Source organism: Falco punctatus, assembly GCF_963210335.1.
Source record: "Falco punctatus genome assembly, chromosome: 4".
NCBI classification, from domain to species: domain Eukaryota; kingdom Metazoa; phylum Chordata; class Aves; order Falconiformes; family Falconidae; genus Falco; species Falco punctatus.
Genome location: NC_137583.1, coordinates 31,765,487 through 31,780,350, shown reverse-complemented (window position 1 = coordinate 31,780,350; position 14,864 = coordinate 31,765,487). Strand labels below are relative to the sequence as shown.

Below are 14,864 nucleotides of genomic sequence, written 5' to 3'. Positions count from 1 at the left end.
TAGGACCGTCTGTCTGGGATATCTCAGAATAAAGCATTCCCCCCACGTAGGCAGCATTGCCATCCAACCATAAATCATGGAAGCCCGTCCTCACACACACATAACACTCCTCTTTGTTTGCTTTGGAGAGAAATCCAAATGGCTTCGCACACATCTGCTGCGGTGCTAACGGCTCCTGATTGTCTATTATTGAGTGCTCAACACATTTGCAGTCAAAGCTATTGCTTTATGCAGGGAAAGGAGAATGTTTTAATTTAGGACTCATCCCTCTCCTGGCTGCTGGCTCGACAGCTGTCCCAGCAAGCAGCTCCTATAGCATGCTCCGGCAGCTGCGCTACCGAGGGAGGGCATTCAGCAGTGCAGCCACAACCTCCAGGTTGTACAAGGACATTTGCACATCTTCGTATTTTCTAAAACTATCACCCGTCCCGTCCCCTGGAGCAGTGCAATCCCACTTTACAAACTCCTGTAAATATACAAATCAAAGCTAAATACTGCCCCAATAAATCACTGACCGAAACTTCCATTAACTTTGCTATGCTACAATTTCTTCTTCCAGCCTCTGCAATGGGTGGAAGTTTGAAACTCACTCCCTGCTGAGCAGCCTCCTTGTCTTTTAGGTATGGTGGGGATATACTGGTTGCTACTGATGTGCCACACCACTGCTTCCCGCAAGGGCTGCCCTGGTTATGGAAAGGGACCTGGCTCATCGAGGTAGCTGCTGTCTGCACCTCAACTGCAGCAATATTTTTAAACCCAGTCCTATTTAGCCAGCTGGGGAGGCACCTCCCAGTCCAATTTCACTGTAAGCATCCAAGAGGTGGGGTGCAACAGCTCCTCTGCTGCAGACTTTTAAGCATCGGAGATTTCAAGGTGAAAACTCGGGTGAGCTCACTATAGGGGGAAAATGCAGATGGAGACGGGCTGGTGTTGGTCAGAAAGAAGCATCAGCAAATGCTCACACTTCTTAGTTGAGGCTGATCTAAGGCTCAACTACATCTTTGGCAAAGTCCAGAAAAAGACATGACCTCACTCTGGAAAAAATGTGCTTTATCTGGTGAGAGACAGAAACTGCCTGGCCCTGCACAGGTCTCCAATGTAAAATGGATTTTTCTTTAATAGAAATTTGATTAAGCTAGGAGAGTTGCCATGAAATCAACCATTTCCATGCACTTTGTTACCGTATTGCTGCCTAGTCACTCTCTTCTCACTAGGAGAGGGAAGATGCACGAGCCTGTTGGTCCCGTGTCACTACACAGGGAACATGCATGTGCACAGTATAAAAACACCGAGAAACACCGGGAGATCTGGGACACCGAGGATTACCTTCATAAACCATAGTTTATACTTAGGTATATACACAGTATATGTATATATATACATAGGATACTTCCCCTATTCTTTCCCTAAATGTTTGTCATCAAAAACACAGAGAATCAGCCTGATGCCTCTCTTTAGCTCTCTCCAATTAGTACAGATCCATTTATTGACCGTAAAAACCCAAGGTTACAGGAACAGGCAGCCTGAGCAATACCACAATATTGTATTTCAGGTTGGTTGACCTCAAATAAGGAAAGCCCAAGGACAGCAGTGGCTCACGCTAATTATAATTGGGGTGTTTCACACACTGATCTTATAAGCCAGACTGACTCTCCCAGGGAGCACCCACAGCTCCGGGCATCTCCAGGGAGCATCCAGAACACATCCCAAAATGCAGGCAGCACATTCAGCTGCCAAGGGAATCCAGGAGCAGGAAGGTCTCAGACCATCTCACTCGTGAGAACCTGTACTATTCAGCAAATACAGCTGACCACAAACTGACCACAAATGAAATACTTTTGATTTAAGTTGACAAATGTAAACACTTCTGTTAAGGATGATGCAAAATGAAACACCATTTCTCAGGTGTGGGGTTTTTTGAGGGGTAAAAAACCTAACCAAACATTTTGCACGAAGTGACTAGATGGAGGCAGAAAAAAAACCAAACCTCAACTATGTAAAATTCCATGGGCCAGCCCTTACCCCGTTCAGTAAGGCTCCCTCCCATGCCACTCCGCTTCCCCTGCAACAAGCATCACTGCTGCTTTACTCTTCACACGAGAGCTGCTGCTCTTTGTCTAATTATAGAAGCTTGGATCAGAGCTACTTTGAAGGCAGCTTGACAGAACCAGCTGTTAAAATTACAGCTGGCTCCTAAACTAGCTGTGAACATCCAGCTTTAGCTTGCAGCGGTGCTACCCCCTCCCCAGAGCCAGCTGCCAACACCTCACTTGGCTGATGGCTCCTCCTCCTCCACCGCTCCAGCTCAGACCCACAGCTCCTTGCCCATGATTTTTGGCTGCCTAAATGCTTTTCTGCTTTAGGGGAGCCAAAGACATCAGGGTATTTCTCTTTGCTAGATGTTTTTCTTCCTACAGCAGCTCTCTGCAAGATTCATCACCACCCCATCACTTTGTCACTGCAACGTTCACAAACTTCCTGGAGTGCGTAAGAGCAGCCACTGGCCTCTTGCTGTGTGGTTCGGAGAGGTAGAAAAAAAAATCAACATGCACCAAAGTTATCTCTAAAAGAAAAGCTTGTACATTTGGAGCCTTTTCCCGTGCCTTCTGGCGGTGACTTTGTGCGGTGTCTCCTTGGCAAGGCTGGGAAATGGTGCAGCATCTTCCTTTGGTTTTAAGGGAGCCTCAGGAGGCGGTGTTACTCCTCCGGAGGGGTGGCACTCCATCTGAATCAGCACTTCCAAACGCTACTGGAAGGCATTAAAAGGCTGCTTGGGCTCCTGGTCATATGATGCCTGTCCTACCAAAACATCAGCGCATCCTGGCACAGGATTGATGCCATGTGCTGGTCCCTGTCACAGGCCTGCTCCTCTTGCAGGAATAAAAATAATAATAAAACAAAAACACTGGCATCTCCCCTTGCATTCTCCTCTCTGGTTTAGCCTGTTAAACAGCTCTTTGATGTGCCTTGTCTTGGCTGCAATAACGTCCATGTTTGATGTTTAAATCATTTGTATTGCAAAGTTGCTATAGGGAGCGAGGGTGAGCGGTTCCCGGCACAGGCAGCTTCCCAGGAAGATCCATCTCCTCCACTGCGTTGCCTGCACTCACTGCTGATGCTGCAGCAGATGCCGTTAGTCTGGCTGGGGATTATATCTCTGGTGGGTTCTTTAGTGGATTTTTTTCAAATGGATCTCTTTCCTTCCAAGGCAATTTGGCTCAATATTTATTCACCCTGGAGATAGGCTGTGGCGTGAGTTTTTACTCTGCTCTGGATGAGGCTGCAGAGAGCAGGAGAGGTGACCTGCACAGCATCACCCCCCATCCGCTTCCCACGGCAGCGGTGTCAGGGCATGCCGAGGAAGAAGCAGCAGTTGTTTGTTTTAAAGCCATGACTACATTTCCCTGAAACCTCCAAGGAGAGGATGAGGAAAGGTTTCTTGGAGCAAGCCCTGACAGGGAGCTGTGTAATGTTAAATGCAGGATTACACTGAAAAGATGTGAAAAGAAGGCTGCACATCAGTGAACAGTGTCCAATCTGCTTCAGCTGAACATACTTTTCCTTAGGGTTTCCTCCTTCACCCATTTCAATTTTTTTTCCCCAGAGCCTTTCAGCTTAAACTCTTCCTCCCCATTAGACAAAAATTTGGGGGGAATAACGAAGAACTCCAACCCTTAATCCCCTGCTTCTGTACCCAAACGCCAAGGCAGAAGGGCTGGGATATGGGTGCAGACACTGGACCTCACACCCGCCCATGGGGGCATCGCACCTTGCCCTGCAAACACGGCCGCTGATGCATGCTGGGCAGCTGCGCTGGTGAGGACCCCGCCACAGGGGCTCGCACCCACCGAGCGAGGGACACCAAGCACTGTCGGACCCAGGAGCACACGTGCTCTGAAGAAGCACCATCCCCACAGTAAGTGAGATGTCTAACAGCTTGCTCTGGCCATGGGAGAGCCTGCCCTGGGGTGCAGGGAGGCAGTGCCTGGGAACCAGTGCCCACAGAGCCTGGCTCCCAGCGTGACTCACGTCCCGGCCGGCAGCTGATGTCAGTGCCTGGAGAACAGAAGCCCTCTCTGTGGCTCCAGCAGCAGGAGGAGGAGGTTTCTGTGCCAGGCAAGGTTGCTCGCTGGAGGGATGCTCGTACTTTAACCCCCTCCTGACACATCAGCCTCCAGTATCCTTGATACTCAGTCGGGAGAACTGCAGCGTTTGCAGTTTCCATCCAGACACTCATATACCCAGCCCTCTGCCAAATACTTTTTGATTATAACCCGTCCAGACCAGGGCTTCTTTTTCAGTGCATCCGTACAGCACCCAGAGCACTGGATGCAACCTGCACATAATGCTCTTATGCACCCTTGAAATGCAAAATCACTCTTATGCTCCCTTGAAAGGCAAACAGTGATGAGGTTTGTACCCTTTCCGAATGGGCTAGAGCCCCGCTGCCACTTAGCATCCCTCCCGGCCTTGCTGCCCATGGCTCCAACGACCACACGAGACATGCACCAGCAGAGCTTGCACAGCACCAGGCTCACGGCAGGCTGCAAAACTCAGCCAAAAAGGCAAATTCCCTGGTACGGTCCCTGCCTGCCGCAGGTTTCAGTGCCAGATTGTTCTATACTGTGGGACACTGAGATGGGGCAGAGGTCTGTATCAGAGAGCTACAGCATCCCTGCACCCTGGGCTCCTCATTCAGACATAAATCCATCTGCTTCCTGAGGTCAGCCTTCATGTCCAGCTCCCCCAGGGTGCCAACACAAACTGCAAGGGGGTATCAGTGCCAAGCAGAGGGATTGCTCATGGTTTCAGCTGGGAAGAATGAAAAAGCAGCCAGACTTTGGGACCAAGCAGCCAAGATCTTACAGACAAGGGCGGGATCGAGCGCGGATATTTGCAACACAATTTTGCTGAAATCCAGTAAGAGCCGAACTTGGTGCTTTGGTTCAGTCAAATACCGGAACCGGCTGCTGGGAATTTACTGGAAACAGTGATTTAACACAAGGCACCAGTGATGCAATCCCAGTGTGCATACCAAGCATCAGCATGCAGCGCAGGGAACTGGTGTTACGACTTCCTACCACAAAACATCTCCTCTTTCACAACCAAATATATGCTTCACAAAAGCCCACATGAATTTTCAACAAAATACCAGGCTACCCTGATCTTTGCTGCTTTTTAGCTGCACTGCTGTTGGGTTTTATTCCCATCTCTAGGTCTATGAGGAATCTGCCTAGAGGGATGGGATAGAGGGGCTAAGATGGCTGTACCAAAAAGCACTCACAGTGCAGGACGTTCTACAGATCTTGCAACAGCAGCATCTCCCCAACAGACGCTGCAGCCCTGCATCACAAAAACAAGCACTTTCCATCCATGAGGGACAGCAGCAGAAAATGCCAGAGCTTCTTGCAAAGCCCAGCTCTAACACTTGAGCCTTTCAAACATCAGAAGAGGATTTAATCCATTTTACAACTAGCATCAGATAATAGTGACATTAAAAAGCAGTCGGAGCAAAGCAGCAACTCCTCTTCGAGGCTAGTAAGTAGAAATAAATTAACTGATTTCTTTATATTGGAAATTCCTCTCTACGGACTAAGATCAAGGCCTGCTAAAGCTTTTGACAGCTCTGTTTGCCCATCAGCCATGTGTGCATTGAGGTTAAATAGAGATTTACACTCACAGAAACTCCTGAAAAACTCAGACCTTTGGATTGAGATTACAGATGTAGCCAGTATTTTCAGAAGTTCAGCTCAAAAAATGTCGGAAGAGCCAGTTATAATTAGGCTTCTTCTAAGTTTTTATATACGGTGTAAATCAAGAGGCAAGTCACTGACATTATGAGAGATGTGCCAGCTAAAAAACAGAACGAAGGGAAAAATAAACTCCTTATTTGTATGGTACTAGCCACTTTGCAGACACATAATGCAGGCTGGGCTTTAAAGGCGACAAAATTTTGCAGCATTATGTGGCTCTCTATCTTTTGTCCTGGTATTCAGAGCCTAACATAATGTTTATGAAGTGACATTTCAAATCTCACTGCTCTCACCAAAAGTGCCTCGACGGTCATCACTAGGTTTTGGGGGAAGGCGCTGGGTACGTTCAGTCAAACCACTGCGACTGGTCTGCAGAGATTTCTGCACTGCTTAAAACACCAAACAGGTAGCCAAGATTATATACCAATTTTTCTTGACAAAGTGCTTAAGGTCCAATTACAAACCGATCTGAGCTGCTGTTGCAAAGCCAGTTGCTTTAGTCAGCGGATCTGCCCTGGTACTGAATGTCCGCAGGAGCTGCCCCCCCATTTGTGCCGCAGCCCCCCGAACAGAGGGCAGGGAGCGTGGCGGCTCCGCTCAGCCCCGCACTGACACCAAAGGCTATTTTTATCACGAGGAGATGTTATAAGCTCATAAGGGACTGGGGAAAGGGAGAGAAGAGGAAGAGGGAAAAAATAAAATGCTAAACTATTTATATACCTTGTCAGGTCACATAAGAGGCGGCACGTTGCCCTGCGCTGCAGCCAGGTACGCCCGCCCTTGCACCAGCAGCCACACCAGTGTTAGGCACAGCACGGGAACAGTGGTAGATTATCTCAGACACACACACGCCAAGCCCAAACCAGCCAAATGCCCCCCACCCCCCAGAGGCAGCGGGATGCTCCTGCTCTCACCGGTGCACCCTGTGCCTCGCCAGGTGCCGCTGCTGAGGGGCGAGGCGGGCAAGTGACCTTGTTCTGCACCACCACGCTGTCCTGCAGCACACACGGGTGCCTGGTCAAAGCCTGGCGAGTTGCTGCTGCTAAGCCTAGAAATGGTTGCTTTCACCTCCACCACGTGGTTTCTCTTACTGCTCTTGTGAGCTCGGTTTCCTAAGGAACCAAAGCTCATGTGAGCACTGCCTGTCCATCTCCCTCTCTCGCTTCACAGCATCTTGGACAATTGCAGCCAGATGTAGCTTCCCATAGTTGCTAAAACCTCCACTTTCCCTTGCTTATAAAGCAGTGGGATAATTTACACACCTACAAAATCAACCTCAGCCCTGGTTTTTGCAGAACCACCGTCAAGGTGGGGCACTGCCTCTTTTTCTTTGAGGGGCTGGTTCCTGCCTGCTCTTACCTTACACTGAACTGTCCTGCTGTCCTGCTCTGCGCTTGCACAGCATCACCTTGAGCACCTGCAGGTCTTCACCTGGGAAAAGCCAGGAGAACTCCCCTGGAGTTGGTGGAAATATAAACAGGAACATCAGCCAAGGATGTGGTCTCCATTTGGGGGAAAAACAACGATGAAATAATCTTCACACTGGTCTGCCTGAGAGAAGCTGAGGTGGCAGCTGGCTACCGTCCTGACCACACACATTAGCTGGCTCAAACCTTCCCCAGTGCTAAGAGCAGCTCTTGATTTAGCTGATAACACCTTTGCAAGAATAGAGTTTTGATTCAACTATTTTACTTAACGTGCTTGTCTCATCAGCAGTTCAAGGATGCTATAGGAAGCACCTACAGCACCTCTGCCCATCTGCAAGGAAAGGGTTTCACACAACAGCTTTGTATTGCCTGTATCAGGTTGCTCCCGCGGTACCATCTCATCAGACGGTGCCAGGGCTTGCACAGGGAAGGGCATCTTACTGCCCACGGCTCCGACCACGGAGCAGATCCAGTGTGGGGGAGCAGTCTCCCACATCAAGACTTTCAGAGAGCATAAACCAGCCCAAGCGTTGATGGAGCAACGCAAATTTACACCAGTCAAAGCAAAAATAGCGCAGGGAAAAGGAAAAAAACCACCCCACCCTTGCCTCTCTCGCACCGCTCATGGAATCCAGGAACAACCTGCTGCCATGACCTTGATACTGCTACAGTGCCCTGAACTAAGACTTCGCAGACGGCTTTTTCTTTAAGCCTTTTCACCAGCACCAGTTTCTCTTGCTTCGACCATCCCTCCCTGCAAGGGAGCTGCAGCCAAGCCCAACATGGCTGTACTGCACAGCAGTGATTTATTGGCACGGGTATGTGTATGTGAAAGGATGCTGGAGAAAACACCTCTCCTTTGAGCAGCATCGCTCCCTTTCACTACTTTATCCCCAGTGCTCTGCAGCATAAAAATCGTGCTGATTCCAGAGGATGCCCTGTTCTCCTGAGCCTGTGAGCCCAGCAACAAGGACCCCCCTGTCCTCTTGCAGGGTCTGGGGATCCCACACCAGGCATGCAGCAGGCTTTGCTACCCCCAAAGGACAGCATTTACCTGGTGACTGCTTCACAAACTCTTCTAACAGCTGCAACGCCACATACACCATGTGAAAGCCCTACTCTTCCTCAGGCAGAGCACCACCATCCCCAAGGACCGCGATGGGAGATGCGCTTCCAGCCTTTCCCAAGACCAACCCTCCCAACATCCCTGCACCACCACATTCTTGTAGTGCTAGGAGGGGCTCCCACCGCCTCTGGCCCTGGTTGATGGGCACGTTCCACCCTCAGGACCACATCCCACCCTAGCAGGCTGTAACACAGGCAAACTAAATTGTGTCCATGCCCTCCTCCCCTGCAAAGCCCTCTCCTCACCCCAGCTCCCCTTCCCAGACCCCCAAGGCTGTGCTCTGCTAACAACTGAGGAGGGAGTGCTGCTGGCCAGAAAAGAGGGGTTTTTTTCTAAGAGATTAAAGAACATAACGGAAATAAGTCAGCCTCTCAGAAACTCTCAACGTACCATGATTCAAAAATAAAACCATTAGACTGGACACTTCTCATGTCAGCAATTTGACCTTCTCAAATTTTCTACGCCCTTTTTTTCTTCACCCACATGTGAAAAGCGTGCAAGTAGTAAGTTTGTTAATGCTCTGATTGTATTTTGAAGGTGGGAATTCACTGAAGTTGGCCATTTCCTGCAAAAAAATTCTGATGCAAAAGGACACAAAGCATTTTGTGGGGCAAATCCTGGCCACTTTGCCACAGTCCTGCGCAGCTGTGACCCTGCGGTCTCCCATCTCCTTCCTTCCCTCTCCGTTCTCATCCTCTCTTTTTGTAACCACAGCTCAGAAGACACCGCCTGTCCCTGGCCACCATCACCGCACCAGCACCATGCAACCGCACCTGCTCTCCCGTGCTTGCAAAGGGGACCAGGACAGTTCAGGCAGCATGAGCTCCCTTCTGCATGAGCATCTCCTTAAAGACCACATGCATGAAGGGCTTAGCAAAGGACACCAGCAGCCCTCTAGCTGATACTTTATTTTTTTGCTCTGGTTGCCTGGCGGACTCCCCCGCGGTGCTACAGGCTGTCTGACATGCAATAAAACCTGTGCCCTTTTCAGTTGCCACTAGCACCGGTCTGTCCTTCAGGCGCTGCTCAGCCCTGTGATTCCACTGCGAGCACAGCAGAAGAGCAGAGCTTTGCCTCCGAGGTTGTGGAAAAAAAAAAAAACCAACAACCAAACAGCGGAGCCAGTGTGGGGCTGACACTCGTAGCTCCCACCAGGCAGCTGAACTGGGGTAAGAGACAGCAGACTATGAGCTCTGTCAGTTAAAATAACTGGGTTTCAACTGCAGCACTGCTCACCGCTTGTCTGATCGGGCCCAAAATAAACGACATGACATCACCGTGGGTCAGACTGAACTAATAAGGGTATCTTTCTCACGCTGAGAAAGAACGTGTTTACGTCCCGTGCAATGTCTCCAGTGCTTTGCAGCCACAGCTCCCTCCAACTGTGCAAGTGCAGGGGGAAATGAATTCAGATTGCTGCCCGAATTATGCAAGAGCCACATGGAACGGAAAGTGCATATTAACAGATTTTACTATTTTAGGGTATTCTTTCATGTCTCATAATTTATTTTGCCATCATATTTGCAGACAAATACAAAATAACATATAAGCCAAGTAATATTTGGGGTGCCGACAGAAGATAGTAGGAGCAAACAGGCACCTCCAGACAACTGCTACCCTTTGTAACTACCTGGGGAAACCTAGAACTCATCTGAATAATGACTATAAGATCTAGTCCATAGTGTTATAAATACAGGAATACAAACCAGAAGAGGCTAAAGCCCCAGTCATCTTCAACTTTGCTAATATGCCCAAAATCTTGCCTGTATCTTCTAGCTTTCTCAGCTGCTCCAGTGGAAGCTCTCAGCCCATCCATGGCTGCAGTAACACCACACTCGGCAGCACAACCGGCCATCCCACCCAGCTATAGAACTACCAATCAAATAATCAAAGACTCCTCCAATCTTCACTCCCAAGCACAGGGTTTAAACCTTCAGCTAGTGTAAACCTGAATTCCTTCACCACTTTTATGGGACCTAGGACGATTTACATCAGCTGAGGAGCTCCAGCCTCCTGTGAATGAAGAATGAAAGCAGTGATGCTTGTTGGCATTTATTATCCTATGTGGACAGGCTGGGACAGTCAGGATCATTCAGCCTGGAGAAGAGCAGGCTCCAGGGAGACCTCCCAGCAGCTTTCAGTGCCTAAAGGGGCCCACAGGAAAGCTGGGGAGGGGCTTTGGACAGGGGCATTTACTGCTAGGACAAGGGGGACAGCTTTAAGCTGAAAGAGGGAAGATTTAGATTAAATATCAGGAAGAAATTCTTTACCATGAGGGTGGTGAGGCGCTGGCCCAGGCTGCCCAGAGCAGCTGTGGGTGCCCCATCCCTGGCAGTGCTCAAGGCCAGGCTGGATGGGGCTGGGGGCAACGTGGGCTGGTGGGAGGGGGCCCTGCCTGTGGCAGGGGGGTGGAACTCGATGCTTTTTAAGGTCCCTTCCAACCCAAACCATTCTATAATCTTTCTCCCTTGTAAATGATGCATCCCCATCCTGAATACAAACTGAATGTCTCAACATCAAAGACATGCAACAGCATCTGCCATGAGCAAGGGAGAACTGCTGTTCCCCAGCCCTGCTGCAGGGGAATCGTACCAGCGTGCAGAGCTGGCAGCAGCACTTTATAGCAGCTGTACCCTGCTGTGAATCTTCTCCTGCTCGTGACTGCTCTTCCACCACTTGATAAATTAACAGTAATAGGGTTTACTGGCCTATTTATAGGAAACACAAGAAAGCAGCATTAACAGCGAAGTTGCAGAAAGCTGCATTTGATGATGATGCTGTTTGTGCCCAGTTTACCCCACACCTTGCTGGAAAGCGCCTACACACCCTGGTCTAAGAGCATACACATCATTGCTGAACTACCTCAGGCCACACTTCCCAGGAAAGGGTGGCAACTGCTTTTGCCCAGCCTGGCATCCTTGTCTGTTGCTGGAGATACCCATCAGCCCCCTGCGACTGCATCAGCCACATCCATCCCACGGACAGGTGCCTCCACAGCCCTCACAGTGAAGTTAAGCCATTTTTCCTGACAAGCATTAAGAGATTAAATGCTTGGCATGAAGAGCTCTCCCATTACACTTGCTAATATTAAAGCAAAAACCCAAAGACGTGTTATCCCTGCCCACAACCCCTCCCAGGCTGGGCTTCAGCTCATCCCAGGGCACCAATTCCTCCTGGCACCCTGGCAGTAACCAGACAGGTCCATCAGGAGCCAAACAAAGTTCAAGGAGCAAACAGCTCCCTTTTGCTCTCTCTCGGCCACATTCCCTCGTCTGTGGCCTGAGATGCATTACAGCAGCTGCGCCTCAAACAGTTTATAACATCACAGTGCTCCAGCCTTGCAAATCCTGTTCCCTTTTGCTTCCTCCATACCTCCCTTGGTTAAAATAAATCCATTAGATTAAGAGCAATCAAAAGCACCCAAATGAATTAACTTTCAGCAGGACTTTTGGGAAGAATTGCCCTAGCTGCTGCCTATCAACAGTGGAGAAAAATGTGCCAGCTTTGTAAAATTGATAAAAACCTTCTCAAAAATTATCAAATCTTTCAAATGCCTTGAGATCCAGATCTGGACTTTGATGGCAGTTACAATCATCCTCTGTTTCTAAGAGAATTCAGCATCCGTGCCCCATTAAACTCCATTAAAAGGGAGAATTATCTGGAAACTGACAGTAGTTTAGCCAGTTCATTTATCAGAAGGGATAAAGCCAACCTGAAACACATTAATGTGAGGGTCTTGCAACTGGTATTATTCTGTGCTGCTGTGCAACAAACGTATCGCTAGTGGAAGGGACATGGACCATGGCGTTAATCAGGACTGCTGGGGTGTGAATAATGTTTTGCTTCATAAAGTCTGGCTAGGGCAAACAAATAATTTAGCGCTCATACTATAGCTGAATTAAGAGCTCACATGCATAAAAGGATGTATCTAAGAACCAACAGTAGATCACCAAAACATTTAATCACTGTTGTACTAATCTCCTTGCACTATCTGAACTCAGGCTGACTCCTCACACTAAAATCAATGGTGCTAATATACTCATTAACGATGGCTTTTTTGGAGGAATGAAATCATCAGAGTTCAAATAACTAACTGGGGGCAGAGGAGCTGAAAGCTGTGAATAGCGTGTGGGCTTGTGCACCAAGGCTTCCTGGGGGAGCAAGAAACTCTCTAAAAATTCCCTTACAAAAGATTCCGTTGCAATCTCCCAGCCAGGGTAAGTGGCTGTGACTACATGTGGAACAGCACGTCCCCGAGAGGGGACACCTGATGGAGACTGAACCAAGAGCCACGGACCTACAGCCACGGCTCCTCGCCAGCTCCAGTGCTCAGCCCTGCTCACAGCGGGGATTCCTGCACGGGCAGTGTCTTTGCTTCCCAATCCTGGTTCCGCCGCCTCGACTCGCTCTCTGTCTCTCAAGGCAGACAGGCACTTCCCATCGGAGCAGGGGCTATGCAAGACCTTTTGGGTAGCTCTTGCCTTTGCATCCCACACCACCCCTAACTTGTACCCTTCACCAGCAGCTGAAGAGTTTGCTGCATCCTCCTGCCAGGCTTCCCTGCGTGGCTATCTCAGCTCTGACCTGCACATCTGACACTCCTGTTGTGAGATTCATTTCTTCTGAGTCTGTCAGCTCGGCTGTGATAGCTTCTGCCTGGCATCTACAGGCTCCAGACAGCCTCTCCCCAAAGGATTTTCTGAAAGACACTGAATTTCTGGCCAGGGTTTCATCAGGCTGCCTGGAAAAGGATGTTGTTCAAAACTACTCAAAGATAGCATTTTCTTATTTTTTATGCAATTATTGAACAAATATCAGAATGCAAAACTGCCCCTGGGATTGGAAAATGGAATTAAATCTTCCAACAAACACGAGAAAATGGAAACCAATGTCTCTATTAGCAACAAAATGTTTCATGCTCAGAAACTGGTAATCTTAACACCCCTCCAGGGAATTCAGAACGGCGAGGAAAAAATGGTATAAAACAGCATTAGAAAGAAAGAGAGATATGCATACATTCAAGTGAGACACAATGGACATGAGATGGGCAGGAGGGCGTCCTTGTGTCAGTCCCACCTCAGTGCATTCACAGGCAGTTCAGGAGGTTATGGGTGGAAAATAACGGCCATGACCCTCTGCAGTTCCCCTGACCCTGGCACAGTTAGGCACAGGGGGTCACCCCTCGGCAGGGTGCACCCCCAAGCCGCTGCTGCAGCCACGAAGCTGTACTGACCCCAGCAAGGGTGAGAAGGGCAGAGCCGGGACACGTGGCGGGGCTGAGCTGCTTCTGCAAGCACCAGGCTCCAGCCTGTCTCGGAGGGCTCATGGAAAGCGCAGCTCAGATCAGCTTTGATGGCACTGGCAACCACCAGCTGGGCAAACTGGTGGTCCAGCACTGCGTATGAGACAACGATGAAACAGCCCCATTTCACCCCAGCAATATGAGAACTGTCCCAACGCACACAGGAACATCTCTGTCAGGGACGTGGTTTGGTAGCAGACTCGGTGATGTTAGGTTAATGTTTGGGTCGATGACCTTAAGGGTCTTTTTCAATCTAAATGACTCTATGATCTCCATCATACTGCTTCCCTACAGGACACAGGGTTTTCCCTGGGCTCCCTTCTCAAGCCACAGCCCTGGGAAACAACCCACTGCCGGCCCAACAGCCCAAGAGCTGAAAAAAGCATCACCAACCCAGTCACATCACGCGGTCCAGAAGAAGGAGCACCATTTGGCACGGGGTGAAGTAATGGCATGAGCTACACCTGGGGGCTGTTACACTTCAGCAGAAGGGAAAAGCTGGCACTGGAAGTTTGGTGTGTGTCCCCAGCTTTGTTTTGTTGTAACACCAACCTGGTTATCCTAAGGAGGAGTCACCTGGCCAAAGCTCCCCTTTGAATTTACTGTCCAGAAGAAGCAACAAGTGACATCCCAATTGCACAGGTCATTTCCACGGCTCCTGTGCTGGATTTTAATGACGGTACAATTCTCAACAACAATGTACAACCTAAAAGCACTGACATGCAACCTACATGATGCCCACCAGCCTGCATTCCCTTCCCCTCCTCCTCCCGAGAGCACTGTTCATTTTAAATGGCTCACCCTCTTCTCTTCTGCACTTCATGGCTTTTGAACTTCAAAGAGAGAGGAGAAATCCCTATCGCTTCACCATGCAGTTGAATATTATGCAGCCACACCACCAAAGAACACCTACAAAATACGTTGCTAAAATAAACTCCATTTGAACTCTTCCCATAATATCTTTCAGAAAGCTCAGAACACGCTTCCCTTCTGCCCACGCAGCACTGAAGCACCTACTTCACTTTAACCAGGTACACGCTCTTCTGGGGAGTCAAAAGGACTAATCATGTGCTTAAAATCAGGCATTTGTCTGAAGTGCCTAGGTGAATCTCAGCTTTTATAACTAGAAGTTGCATGGTACAAATTGGAAGCATTATTCCTGGGTGAACATTATACACACATTGCCAGATATATCCCAAAATTATCTAAGAAATCAAACTATTTATTGTTAATAGAATGTGTCCAACTCCAGCAGA

At 49.0% G+C, this 14,864-nt stretch overlaps 1 protein-coding gene across 1 annotated transcript in view; it reads right to left on the bottom strand.

The window, feature by feature from the left end:
* The window catches only part of ADAP1 (ArfGAP with dual PH domains 1), a 62,851-nt gene that overhangs the window by 23,490 nt on the left and 24,497 nt on the right, over positions 1-14,864 (bottom strand). The window lies entirely within an intron of this gene.